This window comes from Nicotiana tabacum, chromosome 3 (genome assembly GCF_000715075.1).
Source record: "Nicotiana tabacum cultivar K326 chromosome 3, ASM71507v2, whole genome shotgun sequence".
Classification (NCBI taxonomy): Eukaryota; Viridiplantae; Streptophyta; class Magnoliopsida; order Solanales; family Solanaceae; genus Nicotiana; species Nicotiana tabacum.
In genome coordinates, this window is record NC_134082.1 from 152,878,712 (window position 1) to 152,905,436 (window position 26,725).

The window sequence follows — 26,725 nt, forward strand, 5'->3', positions numbered from 1 at the left end:
TGGCCCAGGTCCAGTTTTGTGCCATACATGTTGGGCTTGGGTCCACGTTGGCCAACGGGCTGTCCATATTGTGTTTACATTCTTGATTTAACAAATTGAGTTCGGAACCCGACTATAACAACTCGTAAGCATGTAAATAAATTAGGACCCTTTCTCTTTCATTTTTAGAGACAAATTTAATAGAAAAAATATAGGCACTTTAGGATTATCCTTTAAAAATAAATGAGATGAGTCTCGCCCAATAAAACGCACAAGTTGTGGGGCCCTCAATAATTGGTTAATAATTGTATAGACTTCGGGATCGGTCGTTTAGCAAATTTCACGGCCTTACCCAAAATAATGATACGCTAGTCGCTTTAGGCGCGCCTTTAACAATTTACTTTCTTAAACTCGGGTGCACATTTATGTGACCCAAATCCAAATCTCAACAGAGTCGAAATGTGTCGATAACCACGGGTACATTGATGTGACGCGGTTCGAGATACGTTTTTCACAATGTTGTAATTCTTCGTTAAAATAATAATAATAATAAAAGCGGTAAAGAGTTTAAAGTTTGCACATAAGTTCATAATTGTATAAAATCATATAATCAAACCGAATACGACAGTTGAGCGACCGTTCTAGAACCACGGAACTCGGGAATACCTAACACCTTCTCCCGAGTTAACAGAATTCCTTATCCGGATTTCTGGTGCGCAGACTGTTAAACAGAGTCATTCTTTTCCTTGATTCGGGATTAAAACCGGTGACTTGGGACACCATAAAACTCCCAAGTGGCGACTCTGAAATAAATAAATAAATCTCATTTCGATTGTCCTTTAATTGGAAAAAAACTCCCTTCCGCGCCCCTTTCGGGCGGCGCGGGCAAAAAAGGAGGTGTGACAGCTCTGGCGACTCTGTTGGGGATTGGCCCAGAACCACTGGTTCAGGGTTAGAAATTCGAGCTTAGATAAATTGTTATATTTGGAGTTATCTGATTTTGTTACATGTTTGGGCCCAATGTGCTAAATGTTGTTTTTACCGCTTTGATATTATCTGAATTGTATATAAACTGTGCCGAAACCCTTCTCTTCTTACCTCCGGGGATGTGCTTACTGGTTGAGACTCCCTATTCTGTTAGTGTCATACCCTGAAATAAAAGAGGCTCAAAAAGTTTCTAAGTCGGCTGGCCTTTTGGTTCCCGGAAAGGAGCTCCTTCCTCAACTCGAGTTGTCCGCTTGGGTACACTGTCTAGAACATATACCCAGGTTGAACCTAGAATAACTTGACTTCATGCCGGATCCCTAGTAGGAACGTTTATTTGCATCATGTTGCATTTGACTTAGGGGACTGAATATCTACAGGGGAGGTAACCCAGAATCTCTGGTTCAAGGTTCAAAAATTCGAGCTTAGAATAATTGTTATTATTTGGCTTCATTTATTATCTGATTTTATTACATGTTTTAGCCTAAATGTGCAAAATGTTACTCTTACCGCTTTGATATTATCTGAACTGTATAAATAAACTGCTACGAAATCCCTCTTTTCTCTCTCTTGAGGAGTGCACGTTGGTCGTGACTTCTTTCTGTTAGTGTCCTATTCCAAAATAGAACGAGGATTCGGAGGATTTGCAAAATCGGATGATCTTTTGGTTACCGGTACGCAGTTCCCATCCTCGGCTCGAGTTGTCCGCTCGGGTAAGTCAGGTCTAGAACAAACACCTAGGATAAACCTAGTATAACAAAACCTCATGACCGGATCCCTAGTAGGAACGCTTATTTGCATCATGTTGCATTTGACTTAGGGGACTCAACACAGGGGTTGGGTCCGTCTAGGACAAGCAACCTGAAATGAAAAAGACCATCCTGTTGCATCTTTTTTGTTTTGCACATTTATTTGCTTTAAATCTGCATGCTGACCGGTTTCTGAAATCGGGAATTTTTGGAAAAAAAAAAGAAAAAGAAAAATAGCAGTGTAGGGAGATAACTACTTATTTTTAGAAAAATAAAACCAATGTCCAAGTAGTGTCAAAACCCTGCCGAAATTTTGAAAAAAAATGAAAAAAATTGTCTTTTTTAGTTTGATTTATTTGAAAAACAAAAGAAAGGAGTCTTGTTTACAAGTTTAGTTTATGTTGCCCGAACTACGCCGGTTTGATTCTCACAGGATGTGAGATATGTAGGCAGCCCTCATCGGGTCCAACCTCCCCTTTTGCAAAAATAGCAACAAAAAAAAACATGTCAAAATTTTAATTTTTGTCATAAATAAGTCGGGTGATGTCCAACCTCTCCTTTGCAAAAATAGCCAAAAAAATGTCGAATTTTTGTCATAAATAAGTCGGGTAACGCCGCTCATGTCAAATATAGCCAAGTGTCCCCAAAAGGGACGCTGGAAGGCTGACTTTGCATAAACGGCCATATTTGGTCATTCTTTTAGAATTTTGACCGGTTATCAACACAGCCTTAAATTTTTCGTCCCTGAAGCGCTAAAAAGGTTGTGTTTACCGGATCTTTCATTTTGATTTGAAAAACAGAAAGAAAAAAAAGAGTCATAAATACCTCGGGTGACGCCGTTTTTGTCAAAATTAGCCAAATGTTCCCAAACGGGACGCCGGAAGACTGATTTTGCATAAACAGCCACCTTTGGTTATGTTTTGATTTTTGACCCTCACAGCCTTAAAATCTTCGTCCCTGAGGCGCTTAAAGGCCGTGTTTGCAATACCGAGTCTTTTATTCTAATTTGAAAAAAAAAACAAGAAAAGAGTCATAAATAAGTTGGGTCACGCCGTTTTGTCAAAAATAGCCGAATGTTCTCGAAAGGGACGCCGGAAGGCTGACTTTGCATAAACGACCATCTTTGGTCATTCTTTTGGGTTGTGACCAGTTATCCCGCACAGCCTTAAAATCTTCGTCTCCGAAGTGCTGAAAGGTCATGTTTGCAAAACCAGGTCTTTTATTATTTGAAAAACAAGAAAATAGTCAGTGGTCAAGTGAATACCGTTTGGTTTTTAGTTAAAATAAGTCGACCCGACTTCGGTGATGGCTTAAACCGTTCTTGCCAAGATAGCCTTAGAGTATCTTTCAGTTGTCGAAGGGCTATTTTCGTAAAAGAACAAACAAGTTTGTGAAAGGTCGTAAAATAATCCTTCCCAGCCTTAAAATTCATGTGAAATTGAGAAGGGGCCACGTCTGAAAAACAACCATTTGGTTAAAATTGGCATATAGGGGAAGGAATCTGGCTGTTTGTTTTTGAGTTTGTAATTCTTTGATTAGAGTATGTGGGTTATTTGATTTTCGAGACCGTTTGTTGTCTTTTGTCAAAGTCTGTTAGTATGGTCAGTTTTAAACTTTTGTAATCAAGTTTGGTTTATAATGAAAATTGAAAATTCCAAAAAAATGTTTTATTATTATTTATCTTTTATTGGTCCGAACTACGCAAGGTCTGATTCATGCGGGGACATGATACGTAGGCAATCTGCATAAGGTTCGACCACCGCTAAAAAAGAAAAAAAGAAAGTGAATAAAAGAAAAGAAAAAGAGAGAGAGAGAGAGAAAAAGAAAAAAGAAAAAAGAGGGAATGGAGGGTTTCCGAAACACTTGAAAACTCTAACGCTAACAAGTTTGTTGTTTGTCCAATTCCAAACAGTTAGTTGTTAAACGTACTGGCACCATACCATTATCAAACAAGATCAAAAGGGCCTATACCAGAAAGCATGGCTGGCTCAGAAAATAGTGTTGAGTCGGAAAAGACGGCACATCATATGCTGAAAGAGGCGATGGCCAATATGGAAAAATAAGAGTGGAAATGAATGAAATGCAGCTAGCCATGGCTAAGGTGCAAAAGGGGCCCGAACCACCTGTCACTCCTACTCCCCCACCGGGACACATGCCGGAATACCCTTCCCCCGACCCTTCAACAAGCTTCCCAAGCTACCACTACTATCAGGGGAGAGATACCTCTGATCCCCAAGCTCTGCCACCCAATCAGAACCCTCCACCACCAAATGTTCCTATCTTTGTGGCACCTCCCTCAGCCACATTACAAAGATCGTCTAGTGAACCACTGTTCCAAGTTCACGACACCCAATATTTTCCTCCTGAACCCACTTTTAAAGCTCCTGAGCCACACACATATACACCCCAATTTGGGATCCCAGAGAAAGCTGAGAAACCGGTTAAGAACACAGAACATGAGGAGGTGATTCGAAAGGTCAAAAGCCTGGAGCAATCCTTCAGGAACATGCACGGGTTAGGCCACTAGGTCAGCGTGGCCTACAAGGATCTATGCCCTTTCCTTGACGTCTAATTGCCAGCAGGGTTCAAGATGCCCAAGATCGATTTATACGAAGGGCATGGCGATCCTATGGCACATCTACGAGGTTTTTGTAGCAAGATGAGAGGAGATGGTGGCAAAAACGAGCTGCTGATAGCTTACTTTGGCCAAAGCCTAATTGTGTCAGCACTAAAATGGTATACAAGACAAGATCCGAGCAGGTGGTACACCTGGGACGATCTAGCACAGGCTTTCGCAGGTCACTTCCAGTACAACCTTGAGATAGTCCCTAACCGTCTCACATTGCTAAAGTTTGAGAAGAAGCCCGGGGAGAGCTTCCGGGAATTTGGGTTCCGGTGGAGAGAACAGGAAGCCAGAGTTGATCCTCCAATGAGGGAAAACGAAATGGTGGACTATTTTCTGCAAACTCTAGAGCCAACGTACTTTGGTCACCTGGTGATGTCAGTTGGCAAATTCTTCAATTAAGTAGTGAAAATGGGAGTTATGATAGAAGAGGGACTTAGGTCCAACAAGATAATGAGTTATTCGGCGATCAAGGCCACAACTCAGGCTATCCAAAGAGGCATAGGAGGTGCGCTTGGGAAAAAGAAGAGAGAGGAGGTCGCAACAGTTGAAGTAGGTACTTGGTCCAGATCAAAAGGTCTTTCCCCTCACTACCAACCCAGACCCCATTACCCAAACTATCCACACACTTCATACAACCCTTCACAACCTTATTATCCACCACAAGAGCCACATTTCTCCGTCCATCACGCCCAAACTTACACCCAGCTTCCTGCTCGCCCGTAATGGCGCGCGCCGGCTTCCCAAAACACATATCCACCTCTACAAAATACATACCCACCTCCACAAAACACCTATCCGCCGCCAAGGGCCTACAGGAACCCTCCAGGGGCAGGTTTCCGGGGAAATCAGGCTTTCAGAAATGAAAGAATACAGAGAACATTCACTGAGTTGGGAGAAACCTATACTGCCGTGTTCCACAAATTAAGGCAGTTAGGCTTGTTGAGTCCTGTTGAGCCCAGATTGCCAAATCCCCTTCCCAAAAATATGGACCACTCGGTAAGCTGTGAGTATTGTTCGGGGGCTCCCGGACATGATACCGAGAAGTGTTGGAAGTTGAAACATGCAGTGCAAAATCTTATTGACACCAACAAGATTGAGGTTCAGACACTAGAGGCACCCAACATCAATCAGAACCCGTTGCCGGCACACCATGAAACCCACATGATCGAGCTAGTGCACGAAAGAGGGGAGCTAAAGAAACCTTCACAAACAGTGATGATGATCCGTGCCCGTTCAAAAGAAAAGTCGACCAGTGGAAAAGCGGTGGTATAGTTGGAAAAGGTAGATGACAAGCCAGTTATGGCGTTGGGAAAAGGGTCCAGTGGGGCAGATGTACAGTTTGTGGGGCTGAAAGCAAAAATCAACAATTGAATGGCTACTCTTCTTCCTATACGAAGGGAGTCTTGGTAGTGGGCTCTGATTTTCTTTCTTGTTGTCTGGATTATTCCAGGGTTGTAATCTAGATTTCTTTTTGTGCTCGCCAAAGTGTGAAACCTTGCTATCCCGTATTTTAATAAAGTGAAAGGTTTGTATTTCTTCATTCCTTATTTTGTTTTAATTTTTCTTCTTCTTTTTCTCTTCTGAACAGTTCTCTTTATACTGGTTCTAATGACATGGCATGCACGACGGATCTTCAACCTAGTCTAAAAAAATCAATCTGATTTCGAACTTATAGTACAAGATTGTGATGATGAGTCGGAATACGATGAGGATGAAGCCTTCGAAGAAATTAACAGAGAGTTGAGCCAATTTGAAAAGAAAAAAAACCAACTCAAATGACACAGAAGTCGTCAATCTAAGGGATGCGGATGATATCAGGGAAGCTAAGATAAGAGTCCACATTGAACCAAACATCAGGGAAAAACTAATCAAAGCACTTATTGAATTCAAAAACGTTTTGCATGGTCATACGACGACATGCTGGGTTTAAGCACCAATCTAGTGGTTCACAAATTGCCCACTGACCCGGCATTTCCTCCCGTCAAGCAGAATTGAGGAAGTTCAAAACCGAATGAGTGTGAAGATTAAGGAAGAAGTAACCAAACAGCTGAATGCTAAGGTTATTCGGGTCGCTCGATATCCTGATTGGTTGGCTAATGTGGTGCCAATGCCAAAAAAAGAGATGGAAAAATCCGGGTGTGTGTTGATTATCGTAATCTGAACAGAGCAAGCCCAATGACGCTTTATGTTTAACAGATATCGAAGGGAAATGCGTCGACATGGCTATCAATTCTGACGCAGTTAAGAGATATTATGTATGATTTCTTGTAATTGTAATTGTTGTTTGTTTGTGCTTAGCATTTATCGGAAAATGAAATGACGGAGGCAATTCTTTCTTCTATCCAAACACTTTAACCTTTGCTTTCCCTTTTGAGCCTTATTTATTCTTTCATACCCCTCTTTTTGGAATCAGTAATGAAAATGAAAGAAAAAGAGAAGAAAAAAAATAATGATACTAAAGACAAAAGAAAAGTCACAAGAAAAAAAACAAAGGAATTGGGAACTACGTTTGACCTGATTCCTCAAAGAAGGATACGTAGGCGCCTCACGGCTCGGTCATAGTGTAACAAAAAAATAAAAATCCCCAAGCAAGAAAAACTGGGGCACAAGTTGTGTTTGTAATTTTGGAAAGAAAGTTTGATTCCAAGAGTTGTACTGTTTTACCCATCAAAATTATTTTGAACTTTTGATACCCCTTTTCATTTTGGACATACACAAAAACCCATATTGATGTCCAAAAAAGACCTCCCGATCAGTATTCGAGAAGTGTCAAGTCATGCATAACACTCTGATCACCAGCAGAGAAGAGGATCATAAACTGGAAATGAATTGATAATCGAAAAGAATCCCCAGCAGAGAGAGTCATATCGGCAGCACTCCAATCCCCAGCTGAAAAATAAAATAAAATGAGAGAGTCTTATCGGTGAAAACCTTCACAGGCACCATAAGGCGACGAAAGATGAGAGAAGTAAAACGAGAGAGTCTTATCAGTGAAAACCTTCACAGGCACCATAAAACGACGGGAGTTGAGAGAAACAAGAGAGTCTTATTAGCGAAAACCCCTCGAAGGGCACTATGAGGCGACAAGACAAGATTGGCGGAAAGGATCCGCATTTGGCAAAGAGTTGAGTGCATGTTTATCCCCAGCAACATGAGGCCGTCCAAAGGGTTGATTGATATAAAAAGACTGGGTTGATTAATCCGGAATGCGCGACAAGATCGTTGGGATCAGTTATATCATTCAGATAAGTTCTTTTCTTTCCTTTTCCCCAACATTTGTTCAAAAAGACTTCTTATTTTTCTATTTTTTGAGATCATCACTTTTTCATTTCTTGGTTTAAAGACTTTACCTCCCCAGCAGTTTGTTTTTTAAAAGGATTTTCAGAGCTTACTACTTGTTGCCAAAATGATGCAAAGCAAAATGCGAATAGGACAGGCCAAAGATAAGGCGATAAAGTGAAAAGAAGTTGGTCGCAAGACCAAATGATGAATGGGTCTAGATCCCAAGAGGACCAAATTTCCAGGGAAAGTTGGAGAAAAACAGGAAAACAACAGTTGAGAAAATTGGGGCAGGAAAAGGAAATCTTATTAATGGCGAAAAAACATGCCACAAGGAAGAGCACCAAAACTGGGGCAGAAGATTTTCTGCTATTGTCGAAAATTTTCTCGGAGGAACGAGGAAATCAATTCAAGTTTTAAGGGATAGCAAGACAGCACGATTTTAAGAAAAACAGTCGGAGGTAAGACAATTTCAAGTTTTGAAGATGGGTTCATCCGCCCTCGAATAGGATATTTTTGGGTTCATCCTCCCTCGAATAGGATATTTTTGGGTTCATCCGCCCTCGAATAGGATATTTTGGGTTCATCCGCCCTCGAATAGGATATTTTGGGTTCATCCGCCCTCGAATAGGATATTTTGGGTTCATCCGCCCTCGAATAGGATATTTTGGGTTCATCCGCCCTCGAATAGGATATTTTTGGGTTCATCCGCCCTCGAATAGGATATTTTGGGTTCATCCGCCCTCGAATAGGATATTTTGGGTTCATCCGCCCTCGAATAGGATATTTTGGGTTCATCCGCCCTCGAATAGGATATTTTGGGTTCATCCGCCCTCGAATAGGATATTTTGGGTTCATCCGCCCTCGAATAGGATATTTTGGGTTCATCCGCCCTCGAATAGGATATTTTGGGTTCATCCGCCCTCGAATAGGATATTTTTGGGTTCATCCGCCCTCAAATAGAATATTTTGGGTTCATACGCCCTCGAATAGAATATTTTGGGTTCATCCGCCCTGGAATAGGATATTTTTAGGATCATCCGCCCTCGAATAGGATATTTTTAGGTTCATCCGCCCTCGAATAGAATATTTTGGGTTCATCCGCCCTCGAATAGAATATTTTGGATTCATCCGCCCTCAAATAGGATATTTTGGGTTCATCCGCCCTCGAATAGGATATTTTGGGTTCATCCCCCTCGAATAGGATATTTTGAGTTCATCCGCCCTCGAATAGGATATTTTGGGTTCATCCGCCCTCGAATAGGATATTTTGGGTTCATCCGCCCTCGAATAGGATATTTTGGGTTCATCCGCCCTCGAATAGGATATTTTGGGTTCATCCGCCCTCGAATAGGATATAATGGGATCATCCGCCCTCAAATAGGATATTTTGGGTTCATCCGCCCTCGAATAGGATATAATGGGTTCATCTGCTCTCGAATAGGATATTTTTAGGTTCATCCGCCCTCGAATAGAATATTTTGGGTTCATACGCCCTCGAATAGAATATTTTGGGTTCATCCGCCCTCGAATAGGATATTTTTGGGATCATCCGCACTCGAATAGGATATTTTTAGGTTCATCCGCCCTCGAATAGAATATTTTGGGTTCATCCGCCCTCGAATAGGATATTTTTAGGTTCATCCGCCCTCGAATAGGATATTTTGGGTTCATCCGCCCTCGAATAGGATATTTTGGGTTCATCCGCCCTCAAATAAGATATTTTGGGTTCATCCGCCCTCGAATAGGATATTTTGGGTTCATCCGCCCTCGAATAGGATATTTTGGGTATGTTCGCCCTCGAATAGGATATGAGGGGTCTATCCGCCCTAGAATAGGATATTTTGGATTCATCCGCCCTTGAATAGGATATTTTTGGGTTAATCCGCCCTCGAATAGGATATGTTGGGTTCATCCGCCCTCGAATAGGATATTTTGGGTTCATCCGCCTTCGAATAGGATATTTTTGGGTTCATCCGCCCTCGAATAGGATATTTTTAGGTTCATTCGCCCTCGAATAGGATATTTTGGGTTCATCCGTCCTCGAATAGTATATTTTGGGTTCATCCGCCGTCGAATAGGATATTTTGGGTATGTCCGCCCTCGAATAGGATATGATGGGTATGTCCGCCCTCGAATAGGATTTGATGGGTCTTTTTCCCTCGAATAGGATATGATGGGTCTATCCGCCCTCGAATAGGATATGATGGGTCTATCCGCCCTCGAATAGGATATAATGGGTCTATCCGCCCTCGAATAGGATATGATGGGTCTATCCGCCCTCGAACAGGATATTTTGGGTTCATGCGCCCTCGAATAGGATATTTTGGGAATGTCCACCCTCGAATAGGATATTTTGGGTATGTACGCCCTCGAATAGGATATGATGGGTATATCCGCCCTCGAATAGTATATGATGGGTCTATCCGCCCTCGAATAGGATATTTTGGGTTCATGCGCCCTCGAATAGGATATTTTGGGTTCATCCGCCCTCGAATATGATATTTTGGGTTCATCCGCCCTCGAATAGGATATTTTGGGTTCGTCCGCCCTCGAATAGGATATTTTGGGTTCGTCCACCCTCGAATAGGATATTTTGGGTTCGTCCGCCCTTAAATAGGATATTTTGGGTTCGTCTGCCCTCGAATAGGATATTTTGGGTTCATCCGCTCTCGAATAGGATGTTTTGGGTTCATCCGCCCTCGAATAGGATATGATGGGTATGTCCGCCCTCGAATAGGATTTGATGGGTCTATCCGCCCTCGAATAGGATATGATGGGTCTATCTGCCCTCGAATAGGATATGATGGGTCTATCCGCCCTCAAATAGGATATGATGGGTCTATCCGCCCTCGAATAAGATATGATGGATCTATCCGCCCTTGAATAGGATATTTTGGGTTCATGCACCCTCGAATAGGATATTTTGGGTATTTCCGCCCTCGAATAGGATATTTTAGGTATGTCCGCCCTCGAATAGGATATGATGGGTCTATCCGCCCTCGAATAGGATATTTTTGGGTTCATCCGCCCTCGAATAGGATATTTTGGGTTCATCCGCCCTCGAATAGGATATTTTGGGTATGTCCGCCCTCGAATAGGATATGATGGATATGTCCGCCCTCGAATAGGATTTGATGGGTCTATCCGCCCTCGAATAGGATATGATGGGTCTATCCGCCCTCGAATAGGATATGATGGGTCTATCCGCCCTCGAATAGGATATGATGGGTCTATCCGCCCTCGAATAGGATATAATGGGTCTATCCGCCCTCGAATAGGATATGATGGGTCTATCCGCCCTCGAATGGGATATTTTGGGTTCATCCGCCCTCGAATAGGATATTTTGGGTTCATCCGCCCTCGAATAGGATATTTTGGGTTGTACGCCCTCGAATAGGATATGATGGGTATATCCGCCCTCGAATAGTATATGATGGGTCTATCCGCCCTCGAATAGGATATTTTGGGTTCATGCGCCCTCGAATAGGATATTTTGGGTTCATCCGCCCTCGAATATGATATTTTGGCTTCATCCGCCCTCGAATAGGATATTTTGGGTTCGTCCGCCCTCGAATAGGATATTTTGGGTTCGTCCACCCTCGAATAGGATATTTTGGGTTCGTCCACCCTTAAATAGGATATTTTGGGTTCGTCCGCCCTCGAATAGGATATGATGGGTATGTCCGCCCTCGAATAGGATTTGATGGGTCTATCCGCCCTCGACTAGGATATTTTGGGTATGTCCGTCCTCGAATAGGATATTTTGGGTATGTCCACCCTCGAATAGGATATGATGGGTATGTCCGCCCTTGAATAGGATATGATGGGTCTATCCGCCCTCGAATAGGATATTTTGGGTTCATGCACCCTCGAATAGGATATTTTGGGTTCATCCGCCCTCGAATAGGATATTTTGGGTTCGTCCGCCCTTGAATAGGATATTTTGGGTTCTTCCGCCCTCGAATAGGATGTTTTGGGTTCATCCGCCCTCGAATAGGATATGATGGGTATGTCCGCCCTCGAATAGGATATTTTGGGTCTATGCGCCCTCGAATAGGATATTTTGGGTCTATGCGCCCTCGAATAGGATATTTTTTGGTCTATGCGCCCTCGAATAGGATATTTTTGGGTTCATCCGCCCTCGAATAGGATATTTTGGGTTCATCCGCTCTCGAATAGGATATTTTTGGGTTCATCCGCCCTCGAATATGATATTTTTGGGTTCATCGCCCTCGAGTAGGATATTATGGGTATGTCCGCCCTCGAATAGGATATGATGGGTGTATCCGCCCTCGAATAGGATATTTTTGGGTTCATCCGCCCTCGAATATGATATTTTGGGTTCATCCGCCCTCGAATAGGATATTTTGGGTTCGTCCTCCCTCGAATAGGATATGATGGGTATGTCCGCCCTCGAATAGGATTTGATGGGTCTATCCGCCCTCGAATAGGATATTTTGGGTTCGTCCGCCCTCGAATAGGATATTTTTGGGTTCGTCCGCCCTCGAATAGGATATTTTTGGGATCATCCGCTCTCGAATAAGATATTTTTGGGTTCATCCGCCCTCGAATAGGATATTTTGGGTTCATCCGCCCTCGAATAGGATATTTTTAGGTTCATCCGCCCTCGAATAGAATATTTTGGGTTCATACGCCCTCGAATAGAATATTTTGGGTTCATCCGCCCTCGAATAGGATATTTTTGGGATCATCCGCACTCGAATAGGATATTTTTAGGTTCATCCGCCCTCGAATAGAATATTTTGGGTTCATCCGCCCTCGAATAGGATATTTTGGGTTCATCCGCCCTCGAATAGGATATTTTGGGTTCATCCGCCCTCGAATAGGATATTTTGGGTTCATCCGCTCTCGAATAGGATATTTTGGGTTCATCCGCCCTCGAATAGGATATTTTGGGTTCATCCGCCCTCGAATAGGATATTTTGGGTATGTCCGCCCTCGAATAGGATATGATGGGTATGTCCGCCCTCGAATAGGATTTGATGGGTCTATCCGCCCTCAAATAGGATATTATTGGTCTATCCGCCCTCGAATAGGATATGATGGGTCTATCCGCCCTCGAATAGGATATGATGGGTCTATCCGCCCTCGAATAGGATATTTTGGGTATGTCCGCCCTCGAATAGGATATTTTGGGTATGTCCGCCCTCGAATAGGATATTATGGGTATATCCGCCCTCGAATAGGATATGATGGGTCTATCCGCCCTCGAATAGGATATGATGGGTCTATCTGCCCTCGAATAGGATATTTTGGGTTCATCCGCCCTCGAATAGGATATTTTGGGTTCATCCGCCCTCGAATAGGATATTTTGGGTTCGTCCGCCCTCGAATAGGATATTTTGGGTTCGTCCGCCCTCGAATAGGATATTTTGGGTTCGTCCGCCCTCGAATAGGATATTTTGGGTTCGTCCGCCCTCGAATAGGATATTTTGGGTTCGTCCGCCCTCGAATAGGATATTTTGGGTTCGTCCGCCCTCGAATAGGATATTTTGGGTTCGTCCGCCCTCGAATAGGATATTTTGGGTTCGTCCGCCCTCGAATAGGATATTTTGGGTTCATCCGCCCTCGAATAGGATATTTTGGGTTCATCCGCCCTCGAATAGGATATTTTTGGGTTCATCCGCCCTCGAATAGGATATTTTGGGTTCAACCGCCCTCTAATAGGATATTTTGGGTTCATCCGCCCTCAAATAGGATATTTTGGGTTCATCCGCCCTCGAATAGGATATTTTTGGGTTCATCCGCCCTCGAATAGGATATGATGGGTATGTCCGCCCTCGAATAGGATATGATGGGTCTATCCGCCCTCGAATAGGATATGATGGGTCTATCCGCCCTCGAATAGGATATTTTGGGTTCATCCGCCCTCGACTAGGATATTTTGGGTATGTCCGTCCTCGAATAGGATATTTTGGGTATGTCCACCCTCGAATAGGATATGATGGGTATGTCCGCCCTTGAATAGGATATGATGGGTCTATCCGCCCTCGAATAGGATATTTTGGGTTCGTCCGCCCTCGAATAGGATATTTTGGGTTCGTCCGCCCTCGAATAGGATATTTTGGGTTCGTCCGCCCTCGAATAGGATATTTTGGGTTCGTCCGCCCTCGAATAGGATATTTTGGGTTCGTCCGCCCTCGAATAGGATATTTTGGGTTCGTCCGCCCTCGAATAGGATATTTTGGGTTCGTCCGCCCTCGAATAGGATATTTTGGGTTCGTCCGCCCTCGAATAGGATATTTTGGGTTCGTCCGCCCTCGAATAGGATATTTTGGGTTCGTCCGCCCTCGAATAGGATATTTTGGGTTCGTCCGCCCTCGAATAGGATATTTTGGGTTCGTCCGCCCTCGAATAGGATATTTTGGGTTCGTCCGCCCTCGAATAGGATATTTTGGGTTCGTCCGCCCTCGAATAGGATATTTTGGGTTCGTCCGCCCTCGAATAGGATATTTTGGGTTCGTCCGCCCTCGAATAGGATATTTTGGGTTCGTCCGCCCTCGAATAGGATATTTTGGGTTCGTCCGCCCTCGAATAGGATATTTTGGGTTCATCCGCCCTCGAATAGGATATTTTGGGTTCATCCGCCCTCGAATAGGATATTTTGGGTTCATCCGCCCTCGAATAGGATATTTTGGGTTCATCCGCCCTCGAATAGGATATTTTGGGTTCATCCGCCCTCGAATAAGATATTTTGGGTTCGTCCGCCCTCGAATAGGATATTTTGGGTTCATGCGCCCTCGAATTGGATATTTTGGGTTCACTTGCCCCGAATACGATATTTTGGGTTCATCCGCCCTCGAATACGATATTTTGGGTTCGTCCGCCCTCGAATACGATATTTTGGGTTCGTCCGCCCTCGAATAGGATATTTTGGGTTCGTCCTCCCTCGAATAGGATATTTTGGGTTCGTCCGCCCTCGAATAGGATATTTTGGGTTCGTCCGCCCTCGTATAGGATATTTTGTCTTCGTCCGCCCTCGAATAGGATATTTTGGGTTCGTCCGCCCTCGAATAGGATATTTTGGGTTCGTCCGCTCTCGAATAGGATATTTTTGGGTTCGTCCGCCCTCGAATAGGATATTTTTGGGATCATCCGCTCTCGAATAAGATATTTTTGGGTTCATCCGCCCTCGAATAGGATATTTTGGGTTCATCCTCCCTCGAATAGGATATTTTGGGTTCATCCGTCCTCGAATAAGATATTTTGGGTTCGTCCGCCCTCGAATAGGATATTTTGGGTTCGTCCGCCCTCGAATAGGATATTTTGGGTTCATCCACCCTCGAATAGGATATTTTGGGTTCGTCCGCCCTCGAATAGGATATTTTAGGTTCATCCGCCCTCGAATAGGATATGATGGGTATGTCCGCCCTCGAATAGGATATGATGGGTGTATCCGCCCTCGAATAGGATATGATGGGTCTATCCACCCTCGAATAGGATATTTTGGGTTCATGCGCCCTCGAATAGGATATTTTGGGTATGTCCGCCCTCGAATTGGATATTTTGGGTATGTCCGCCCTCGAATAGGATATGATGGGTCTATCTGCCCTCGAATAGGATATTTTGGGTTCATGCGCCCTCCAATAGGATATTTTGGGTTCATCCGCCCACGAATAGGATATTTTGTGTTCGTCCGTACACGAATAGGATATTTTGGGTTCGTCTGCCCTCGAATAGGATATTTTGGGTTCATCTGCCCCCGAATACGATATTTTCGGTTCATCCGCCCCCGAATACGATATTTTGGGTTCATCCGCCCTCGAATACGATATTTTGGGTTCGTCCGCCCTCGAATAGGATATTTTGGGTTCGTCCGCCCTCGAATAGAATATTTTGGGTTCGTCCGCCCTCGAATAGGATATTTTGGGTTCGTCCGCCCTCGAATAATATAGTTTGGGTTCATCCGCCCTCGAAAAGGATATTTTGGGTTCATCCGCCCTCGAATAGGATATTTTGGGTTCATCCGCCCTCGAATAGGATATGATGGGTATGTCCGCCCTCGAATAGGATATGATGGGTATGTCCGCCCTCGAATAGGATATGATGGGTATGTCCGCCCACGAATAGGATTTGATGGGTCTATCCGCCCTCGAATAGGATATGATGGGTCTATCCGCCCTCGAATAGGATATGATGGGTCTATCCACCCTCGAATAGGATATGATGGGTCTATCCGCCCTCGAATAGGATATGATGGGTCTATCCGCCCTCGAATAGGATATTTTGGGTATGTCCGCCCTCGAATAGGATATTTTGGGTATGTCCGCCCTCGAATAGGTTATTATGGGCATGTCCGCCCTCGAATAGGATATGATGGGTCTATCCGCCCTCGAATAGTATATTTTGGGTTCATGCGCCCTCGAATAGGATATTTTGGGTTCATCCGCCCTCGAATAGGATATTTTGGGTTCGTCCGCCTCGAATAGGATATTTTGGGTTCGTCCGCCCTCGAATAGGATATTTTAGGTTCGTCCGCCCTCGAATAGGATATTTTGGGTTCGTCCGCCCTCGAATAGGATATTTTGGGTTCGTCCGCCCTCGAATAGGATATTTTGGGTTCGTCCGCCCTTGAATAGGATATTTTGGGTTCGTCCGCCCTCGAGTAGGATATTTTGGGTTTATCCGCCCTCGAAAAGGATATTTTGGGTTCATCCGCCCTCGAAAAGGATATTATGGGTCTATCCGCCCTCGAATAGGATATGATGGGTCTATCCGCCCTCGAATAGGATATTTTGGGTTCATCCGCCCTCGAATAGGATATTTTGGGTTCATCCGCCCTCGAATAGGATATTTTGGGTTCATCCGCCCTCGAATAGGATATTTTGGGTTCATCCGCCCTCGAATAAGATATTTTGGGTTCATCCGCCCTCGAATAGGATATTTTGGGTTCATCCGCCCTCGAATACGATATTTTGGGTTCATCCGCCCTCGAATAGGATATTTTGGGTTCATCCGCCCTCGAATAGGATATTTTGGGTTCATCCTCCCTCGAATCGGATATTTTGGGTTCATCCGCCCTCGAAAAGTATCTTTTGGGTTCATTCGCCCTCGAAAAGGATATTATGGGTCTATCCGCCCTCGAATAAGATATGATGGGTCTATCCGCCCTTGAATTGGATATTTTGGGTTCATCCGCCCTTGAATAGGATATTTTGGGTTCATCCGCCCTCGAATAGGATATTTTGGGTATGTCCGCCCTCGAATAGGATATGATGGGTATGTCCGCCCTCGAATAGGATTTGATGGGTCTATCCGCCCTCGAATAGGATATGATGGGTCTATCCGCCCTCGAATAGGATATGATGGGTCTATCCGCCCTCGAATAGGATATGATGGGTCTATCCGCCCTCGAATAGGATATGATGGGTCTATCCGCCCTCGAATAGGATATGATGGGTGCATCCGCCCTCGAATAGGATATTGAATTTAATCCTTCCTCAAAAGGACATTTAATTTATTTCGACCCGAGTGGTTCTGCTTGTATAAACATTGCCAAAATATATATTTTCATAAATCATTGCCGAATGCATTTTATTTTCAAAGTTGCTGATGAAAGTCAGGAGCCCGCCTGGAGAATGGAGGGCGTTAAATTCTAAGATTGTTGAAGAAGTCAGGAGCCCGCCTGGAATATGGAGGTTGTGTCATCTTTCAAAAGTCAAGGTGGAGTCAGGAGCCCGCCTGTAGAACGGAGGTGGTTATATTTTTAAATCATGGAAGAAGTCAGGATCCCGCCTGAAGAATGGAGGTTGTGTCATCTTTCAGAAGTCAGTAATGAGGAGGGTTACAACAAAAATTCCCAGCATAACAAGCTTTAATGAAGGAAGCAGTATCCCCAGTAGACCGAACAAAATGATGACACTTGAAAAAGCAAAAGGCCAATGTCATCCCCAGCAGTTTTCGGAAGAAAAAGCACCGGAGGAAACACAACCCGATAAGAAAGCAAGGCAATAAGAACAAGTCGTAGATAGATAAGATTTTTTTTAAATTCCTAGTTTAAGTCTAGCTTCTTATTTTCTTTTGGCACGGTGTAATAAGGAGATCGAAAAGCAGTAGAAACAACATGCGGCAACAGTAACGGCAAAATTGTAGTTCCATGGTAGTCCCAGCTACCAAAACTTCCCGAACTACATTAACTTGATTCCCTTCTAGCCAGGGATATGTAGGAAACCTTTGAAGCAAAGGTTCGGTTAAATCTTTTTCAAAAACAATGCTTCACACGGAGTACTCGGATGGGCAAAAATTGCTCACTTTATCTTTGCACGAAAACTCTTCGTGTTTTCGGACAAAAAGGGGCAGCTGTAAGCACGTGATTTTTGCCCTATATGAGAATTACTCCCAAAAATTCAAAATAAAACAATTTTCCTTTGTGTGCAATTTTGAGAATTTTCGTGGCATTTTGGATAATTATTTGTATTTTGTCCATGCATGTTTAATTGTTAAATTAATAAAAAATACAAAAATATGTCGCATTTGCATTTAGGATTTAATTCTACAATTAGAAATAATTAAGTTTGTTTTTACAAGAACAAAAAAATCATAAAAATATTGTACATTGCATTTTTAGCATTTAATGTCCAAATTGTGTAATTTTATCGTAATTGCTATTTAATTGTGTGTTAATTGTTATTGAGAGTTAATTTGCACTTTTATAAAGTAATTTAGTTCTATATGATAATTTAGGATTTTTAGAATTTAGTTTAGTTTAAGAAAAATAAAAGAAGAAAAAGAAGCAATAAAAGAGGAAGAAAATCGGATTGGGCCACCTTCTAATTTAAATCAACCATAGCCCAAATCAAATAACCCCACTGGGTCGACCCGACCCAGTCCGCCCCATAACCCAAACAAGTTACCCCCCTTCCCATTTTTCATTCTTCATTTTCCCCAAAACCCTAAAAAACACCCCCCCTCTTCTTCTCCTTCCCCACTGCTCCTGCTCTAACGAACCCCTCCCATGGCTTCCCCAGCTACTTCGTCGCCCAACCAGCAGCAACCAACCCCTCCTCCATTCAACCACCCACCTCCTCCAAACTGCCCCCCCCCACGTCGTCCATGCACGACCAAACAACCCAGCAACCCCCCTCCTTCTCTTCTTCAGTCGAGCAACCACCAGCGTCCAACCTACCCCTCATACGTCTTCACCAGTCCAAACGACCTCCAGCCTCGTCCCAAGCTCCCATGGCTTCCCTCCCATGGCTAAAGCCACAGCGCTCCTGTCCGCCATTGACGAGCTCCGCCGAGCACCAGTCAACCACCATGGCTGCTTCTTCACCTCCCATGGATGCATGCGTCATCCAAACAAACCCCCATCGCTGCTGCTACTTCTTCGTCGTCTCCCTCAGCTCACGTCCAAATGAACCCCATCGACGACCATAACACCATTGTTGCTGCCTTCGTCAAGCTCCAACCAAATGTTGCTGCTTCTTCTGCTTCATCTCCCAGCTGCCTCGTCGACCTCCAGCAAAGAACACACAGCCCCACTGCTGCTGCTTCCATGACCACACGCACACACACGAAGGAAAAGCGAGGCAGTCCAGTTAAAGTCCGGCGAAGTTCTGTCAAGGTTTCATTTGGTTTTGTTTGAGTCCGTTGTTGTTCGTCGTTCGGTGAGGTCCAGTCTGAGTTCATCAAGGTTAAAAGAGAAGGTGGGTTTTTCATTGAGTCGAGATCCGGTACGTCGAGGTTGTTGTCCGAGTTTTTTGTTTCCGTTCGAGTTTGTCGTTGTTCATTTCTGGTTAGTTGGTTTAAGTTTCATTTCTGTCCGTATTTTGTTTGATATTCTCATATTTGAAATCAGTATATGTTTGATTCTTTTCTTGTTCGTTGTTATCATTTCTTGATTATTTCTTCAGTTTGTTTTATGTTCTTGTTTAGTTTTAATATAGAAGTGTTTAGTTTAATCATGTTGTTAGATTTAATTTAAAGTTCAATTGATTATTGAGTTTAGTGATTTGAATCTACTTGTTTGTTATGTTCAATTTGTTACTGTTATTGAATCTGAAAGTATGTTTGTTGTTAAAAATATTGTTCAGTCAAAAATATTGAGTTTCTAGCCTAAATTTGTTGACGAAATTTGATTAGAAATTGGTTATAGCTGCTGTATTTTGGTTAGATTGATTAGGTGAATTGGTTATAGCTGATGGAGGTAGAATGGTAAATTGCAGTATTTTCAGGGGTAGAATGGTAAATTACAGTATTTTCATGGGCATTTTCGGGATTTTAAAGGAGTCTTAAAAATAACTAATGAGTGATCTGACCACTAAGTATTAAATAATATTTAAATAATAATAAAATAATACGTAGGGGGGACAAAACATAATGGTGGGGAATTAATACATTGTTTAATATAGTGGGGGACAAAGCATGCGGTAGTGGGGCAATAAGGGAATTAAATAAGGAAAAGATATGTATTAGTGGGAACTAATGTAATTATTTAATATAGTGGGGGACAAAATATTAAGTAGTGGGAAGATAAAGGGAGATGGGTAGAAGATAGTGGGATTTAGTTTAAAGGCTTGAATTGTAAATAAATAGGGAGGGCTGGACACAAAATAAGAGGGGGGATTCGAGAGAGAAGGGGGAAGAAGAAAAAAAAAGGATTGGCTGAATATTGAGAAAACATTTCGAAAAAGATTCGAAAGAGAGAGTAGTATACACCCGATATACAATCTGCATACACTGGATATACAGAGGGGTCAGAATTTAAGGGTTAAACATTAACTGGTCTTTCAATCTAAAAAAGATTCACTTTGTTTCTGCCCGTTGATTGTTGTTGGTGTTTCTGGATTTTCATTTGATTTGTTCTTTGAGTTTGGTTGGTTATTTGCTACTACTTCACTGGTTATTGCTGGATTTTTGTTTGATTTTAAAATCTATCAATGGTTTCTCATTGCTGGTTGTTACTGGTTGCGGGGTGTTGCTGTTGTTATATGCTACTACATTTCTGCTGATCTTCCTCTTCTTTTACTTCCAATATCAGGTACACAACTGACACGCTGATTACTGTAAACTGAAACATGAAACATGAAGCATGAATATGAAATGAAGAGTTGAAGTTCTGAATTTATCTTAGTTATATTCTGAATTTTAGTTGTGTATATACATTATTTAGTTTCCTCTAATCAGAATCATGTAGTTGTTTAATATATAATGGAACATCTGACAGTAGCTTAGTGGACGAACTGTCTATGTATTGCTAAAAAAATGGTGTAGTAACTCTGTTCAGATAGTTCGTTATTGTTTGATGATTATAATGTCTCAAAAAACATGTTAGCTGATTTAGACTATTCTTAAACATTCAACAGTTAGCTCATTAAACGAATAGACCATTTCGGAACTTGTAGGAATATTGTTTAGCTAGATACTATTGATTAATTTCAGCATGTAAATGGTTTAGGATTAAAATTAGATTGCCAAGTTTTTTTTAATTTGACAAACTGAGAGCATGCATAGTATAATGTAACTAGGTAGTAACATGTGAATGAGATGGCCCAGGTCCAGTTTTGTGCCATACATGTTGGGCATGGGTCCACGTTGGCCAACGGGCTGTCCATATTGTGTTTACATTCTTGATTTAACAAATTGAGTTCGGAACCCGACTATAACAACTCGTAAGCATGTAAATAAATTAGGACCCTTTCTCTTTCATTTTTAGAGACAAATTTAATAGAAAAAATATAGGCACTTTAGGATTATCCTTTAAAAATAAATTAGATGAGCCTCGCCCAATAAAACGCACAAGTTGTGGGGCCCTCAATAATTGGTTAATAATTGTATAGACTTCGGGATCGGTCGTTTAGCAAATTTCACGGCCTTACCCAAAATAATGATATGCTAGTCGCTTTAGGCGCGCCTTTAACAATTTACTTTCTTAAGCTCGGGTGCACATTTATGTGACCCAAATCCAAATCTCAACAGAGTCGAAATGTGTCGATAACCACGGGTATATTGATGTGACGCAGTTCGAGATACGTTTTTCACAATGTTGTAATTCTCCGTTAAAATAATAATAATAATAAAAGCGGTAAAGAGTTTAAAGTTTGCACATAAGTTCATAATTGTATAAAATCAGATAATCAAGCCGAATACGACAGTTGAGAGACCGTGCTAGAACCACGGAACTCAGGAATGCCTAACACCTTCTCCCGGGTTAACAAAATTCCTTATCCGGATTTCTGGTGCGCAGACTGTTAAACAGAGTCATTCTTTTCCTCGATTCTAGATTAAAACCAGTGACTTGGGACACCATAAAACTCCCAAGTGGCGACTCTGAAATAAATAAATAAATCCCGTTTCGATTGTCCTTTAATTGGAAAAAAACTCCCTTTCGCGCCCCTTTCGGGCGGCGCGAGCGAAAAAGGAGGTGTGACAACAGATATGAGATGATAGCACGTCCCCAGCTGTAGATGGTTGTATCCTCGAACCGGGCAATATGATGCAAAAAACGGAGGCTCACTAGGTTTCTCGAAGTGTTCGGGAATAAGACTCCCCCAAATAGAAAGAGCAACAGCATCCTCGTATATCGTTGTACATCCACCTCCGCTAACTCGTCAGTGATAGTATGGTGGATCTGCACTAGGTGGTCTCTAATGGGGACCAACTATATACGACTGGACCCAGACGCTACCTCCTCGTCCTCTAGCATGAAACCCGTGAGCATGCAACATATCCCAATATGCCTGCCGCGAATAATATCTCATGGTCGCAGGCAGTAAAACTGGCAAGCCATCAGCGGACAGGCCATATAAAATCTCAGCGTCCTAGAGTGTGATGATGGCCTCGCCGATGGGCAAATGGAAAGTGTGCGTCTTCTGTCGCCACCGCTCAATCAAGGCCGTGATCAAAGCATAGTCGATCTGTATCCGGCCAATCCTAATAATCCTATATAATCCGATCTCCTCGAGGAAATGGACCACGCAGGGATGTAGAACGCGGGGAGGACTCAAAAACTCCTACAATAGATCCACTCTCCTGGCCCGGAAAGTCTACGTCAACAACTGTCCGTCCCATACATACTCGGATCTATGCTAGGGCTGTAGGGATAATTGATCCAACGTCCAAGGGCCGGGATGTATAGTCGCGTCCATATCGTCAACTGTAAATTCATATTTTTTAATTATGTGTTTTTTTATAATTTAAATTCATATTTTTTAATAACTTAATTGTACAAATTATATATATATATGGGTTCAGGGCTCGATATTTTGAGGACCAGTGGCACCAAACTATCATTAATAATTATGTATTGTTTTTTATAATTTAAATTCATATTTTTAAATAACTTAATTGTACAAATTATATATATATATATATATATATATATATATATATATACCTATGGGTTCCAGGCTCGATATTTTGAGGACCAGTGGCACCAAACGATCATTAATAATTATGTGTTTTTTTTATAATTTAAATTCATATTTTTTTAATAATTTAATTGTACAAATTATATATATATATATACCTATGGGTTCCGGGCTCGATATTTTGAGGCTCAGGAAATACTACGCATTACTACGCTACAAGGCTCTAAATTTTACTACGCTAAAAGGGTCTACGTTTTATTACGCTAAAAAATAATCTAAACTAAACATAAACAACAAATAAATTTAATTGCAAATAAAACACAAAAAGGCACGAAAATACATATATATAAATCAGGATATTAACACACAAATTTATTTGATAAATTTATATTTTTTTATAAAACACTAATATTAAATCTGGATAAATTTAACATGCTAGTTTCGAAAAAAAAAATACAAACCGAAATAGAACACATACAAATCAAATAATATGCATTATTATCAAAGTTTCAACTTAAAATAAATCGAAATACCTCGATTTAGAATTTTCGGAAAGCAAATAGATTGAAATTTTGACTCCGGAAGTGTGAATCAACAATAATATGAAGCTCTACTCGAATGTGGGACCTACGTTCTTCAACTATTATGTAACGGGAGGACCTAGAATTTTTTATTTTTTTTTAAATTGTGGGCAGCGGGTATTGGGGGACCAACAATTGGGAGGGGAGTAAAAAATTGAGGAAGAGGAGAACCAGAAGACGATGAAGAAGACGGTTGAATTTTATAAAGGGGTATAGCACCAGGGATTGTGGCGCTATACCTGGGCGTGTCAGGTTTTGCAGTGTAGCGCCACAATACTTGGCGCTATACATTAACGACACAGTTAATGTTAATGTATAGCGCCAAGTATTATGGCGCTATACATAAAAATGTCACCTTTTTTCCCACCTATTTATATATTTTGAGTCCAAAAGAACGACAGTTGGGTTCCGGACTCACCCAACCTTCGCTTTGTGTACCTTTCGAGCAATCAATTTTCTAGAAAAATCCCATCATCTCTTTCCAATCTGACAAAGCTGCAAGTGTTGAGGATAACAGAAAATTCTCTATTAGGAGAGATCCCTCGAGTACTCGGTAATCTTCGTTACATAACTAATTTAAACTTGGAAGGGAACCAGCTTATTGGTTCTATACCACCATCTATCTTTTACATTACAACAATGCAACGCCTTGGTCTTACTGGAAACAATCTTACTCGCAAGCTTCCAACAACTATATGTGACCATCTTCCAAACTTGGAAAGGCTTTACCTCTCAGTCAACAATCTAGATGGCGTTATTCCACCAGACCTAGAAAATGCATAAAGCTTCAAGTCTTGTCATTGTCTATAAATGAGTTCGTTGGAACTGTACCGAGAGAGTTAGGCAACTAACAGCTCTTACAAACTTATTTCTTAGAATACAGCATTTGGAAGGTACTATGATATTTCCTTACCGAAAATCTGAAATTTTCTTTCTTTTTCTATGTTGCCTAATTGTTACTGATATATTTCCCCTACTTGACAGGAGAGATACCAATGGAGCTAGGTAATCTGAAGAATCTACAAGTGTTGACATTAACCGGGAATGGGTTTTCTGGTTTCATCCCTGCAAGAATTTTCAACATGTCAGCCCTGTATATTCTATCACTTGACGATAACAGGTTTTCAGGTCGCTTACCTTCAGGTTTAGGCTGCGGATTGCCCAGCCTAGAAGAATTTTATTGTGGAAAGAATAATCTAAATGGTTTTGTCTCTGCTTCTATATCAAATTCTTCAAGACTCAGAATACTTGAACTCTCATATAATGATTTCGCATGTCCAATTCCTGAATCACTTGGTAATTTAGAACATCTTGAGTTCTTGAACTTGCAGGTGAATAACCTTTTCTGTGATCCTGTTGTAATGACTCAAAGGGTCATCTTGTGTTTTAAAATTCGAATTCGGATTTCGAGGTCTTGAAAACCTTATTTTCTTTCTTCTCGATTTGTGTGCGCAGTTCAGGCACGTTTTCGAAAAACTTTTATGTAAAATTTAAGGAAAATATGGAAATTTGCCTTTAAAATTGATTAAAGTTGACTTTGGTCAACGTTTTGGGTAAATGGACCTGGACCCGTAATTTGACGGTCCAGTAGGGTCCATAATAAAATATGGGACTTGGGCGTATGCTCGGGAATCGAATTCCGAGGTCCCAAGCCCGAGAAAATAATTTTTAAAGAAAATTATTTGCTGGAAAATATAAGGACTTTTGGAAATGAAATGGTGTGTGATCTTGGTGGTATCGGGATCGTATTTTGGTTTCGGATCCTGGTACAGGTTTAAAATAATAGTTAAGTCGAATCTGTGAAATTTTGTAAGAATCGGAGTTGATTTGGTATAAATCGGACCCATAGTTGAGAAAATGGAAATTTCAACGTTCTTAAGAATTTCATGAATTTTGGGTGCTAAATTCAAAGTTGTTGATGTTATTTTGATGTTTTGATCGCACGAGCAAGTATGATATTTTTAGACTTGTGTGCATGTTTGGTTTAGAGCCCCGAGGGCTCGGATGAGTTATACATAGACTTCGGGGTGTATAGACTTAGGAAAAGATCTGTGCTGCATAATTCCAGAAAATTGCATGTCTCTGAACCTACGGTTTCGCGGTCCGCAGTGGAATTTCACGGTCGCGCTGGGGATTTTGCTGTCGCGGTGGGATTTCGCAGTCAGTGGTGGGCAAGGCCAAAGTTTTCGCGACCGCGCCCGTTGTTTCGCTGTCAGCGGTGAGTTTCGCGATTGCGGCCCTTTTTCGCGGTCAATGATTTGAGGGTTTGTGAGGGCTATATAAATGGGACTTTTCATCCATTTTCATTTTTTTTCAAAACCCTAAAGCATAAGAGGCGATTTTTCAAATACTCTTTCTTCCCTAAATCATAAGTAAGTGATTTTAAACTCATTTCTTTCACTCTTTAACTTCTTTTTATAAGATTTCATCCTAGAATCTAGGGTTTTCGTGGTGGAATTGAGAATTTTGGGTAGAACTTAGGAATATTGAAATTTGGGGATTTAGACCTCAAATTAAGGTCGGATTCCAAAAACAATTGTATATCCGGGCTCGAGGGTGAATGGGTAATCGGGTTTTGGTCCGAATTTCTGAGCTGGACCAAGCAGGCCCTAGGTCGATTTTTGATTTTTTGGGGAAAACATTGGGAAATCTATATTCATGCATTATAATTAATTTATTTAGCATATATTGATGTTATTAAGTAAATTATGACTAGATACAAGCGGATTGGAAGTGGAACCGAGAGGTAAAGCGGTAATTGAGGCTTGATTTTTGACCGTGGAATCGAGGTAAGTGTTTGGTCTAACCTTAGCTTGAGGGAATATGTGTTGTGGTCTTAATTGTTACGTGTTAGTGTTGAGTACGACGTATAGGTATGGTGATGAGTATCTATACGTTGGTGTCAAGCATGCCCGTGAGTCTTATACCATTATTGTTGTGACTCTTATTATGTATTGTCCATGCTTAAATTGATGATTATCCATGTTGAACAAGACTTATGATATTTCTTGGTAATTGACCATTGTTGGGTACTGACCCAAGTTGAGATTTATTATGTGGAGTTAACTGTTGAAACGAGATTGGTTATAGCTGATTCCCTCGCCGGGACGTTATTGTTTCTATTGTTGGTTCCCTTGCCGGAATATTATTATTTCTATTGTTTGGGTGAGAAAGAGTGTAAAGCACGAAGGTTGG

At 41.8% G+C, this 26,725-nt stretch overlaps 1 pseudogene; it reads left to right on the forward strand.

Moving 5' to 3' along the window:
• LOC107828217 (uncharacterized) overlaps positions 1-26,725 on the forward strand; it is a 53,709-nt pseudogene that overhangs the window by 19,128 nt on the left and 7,856 nt on the right.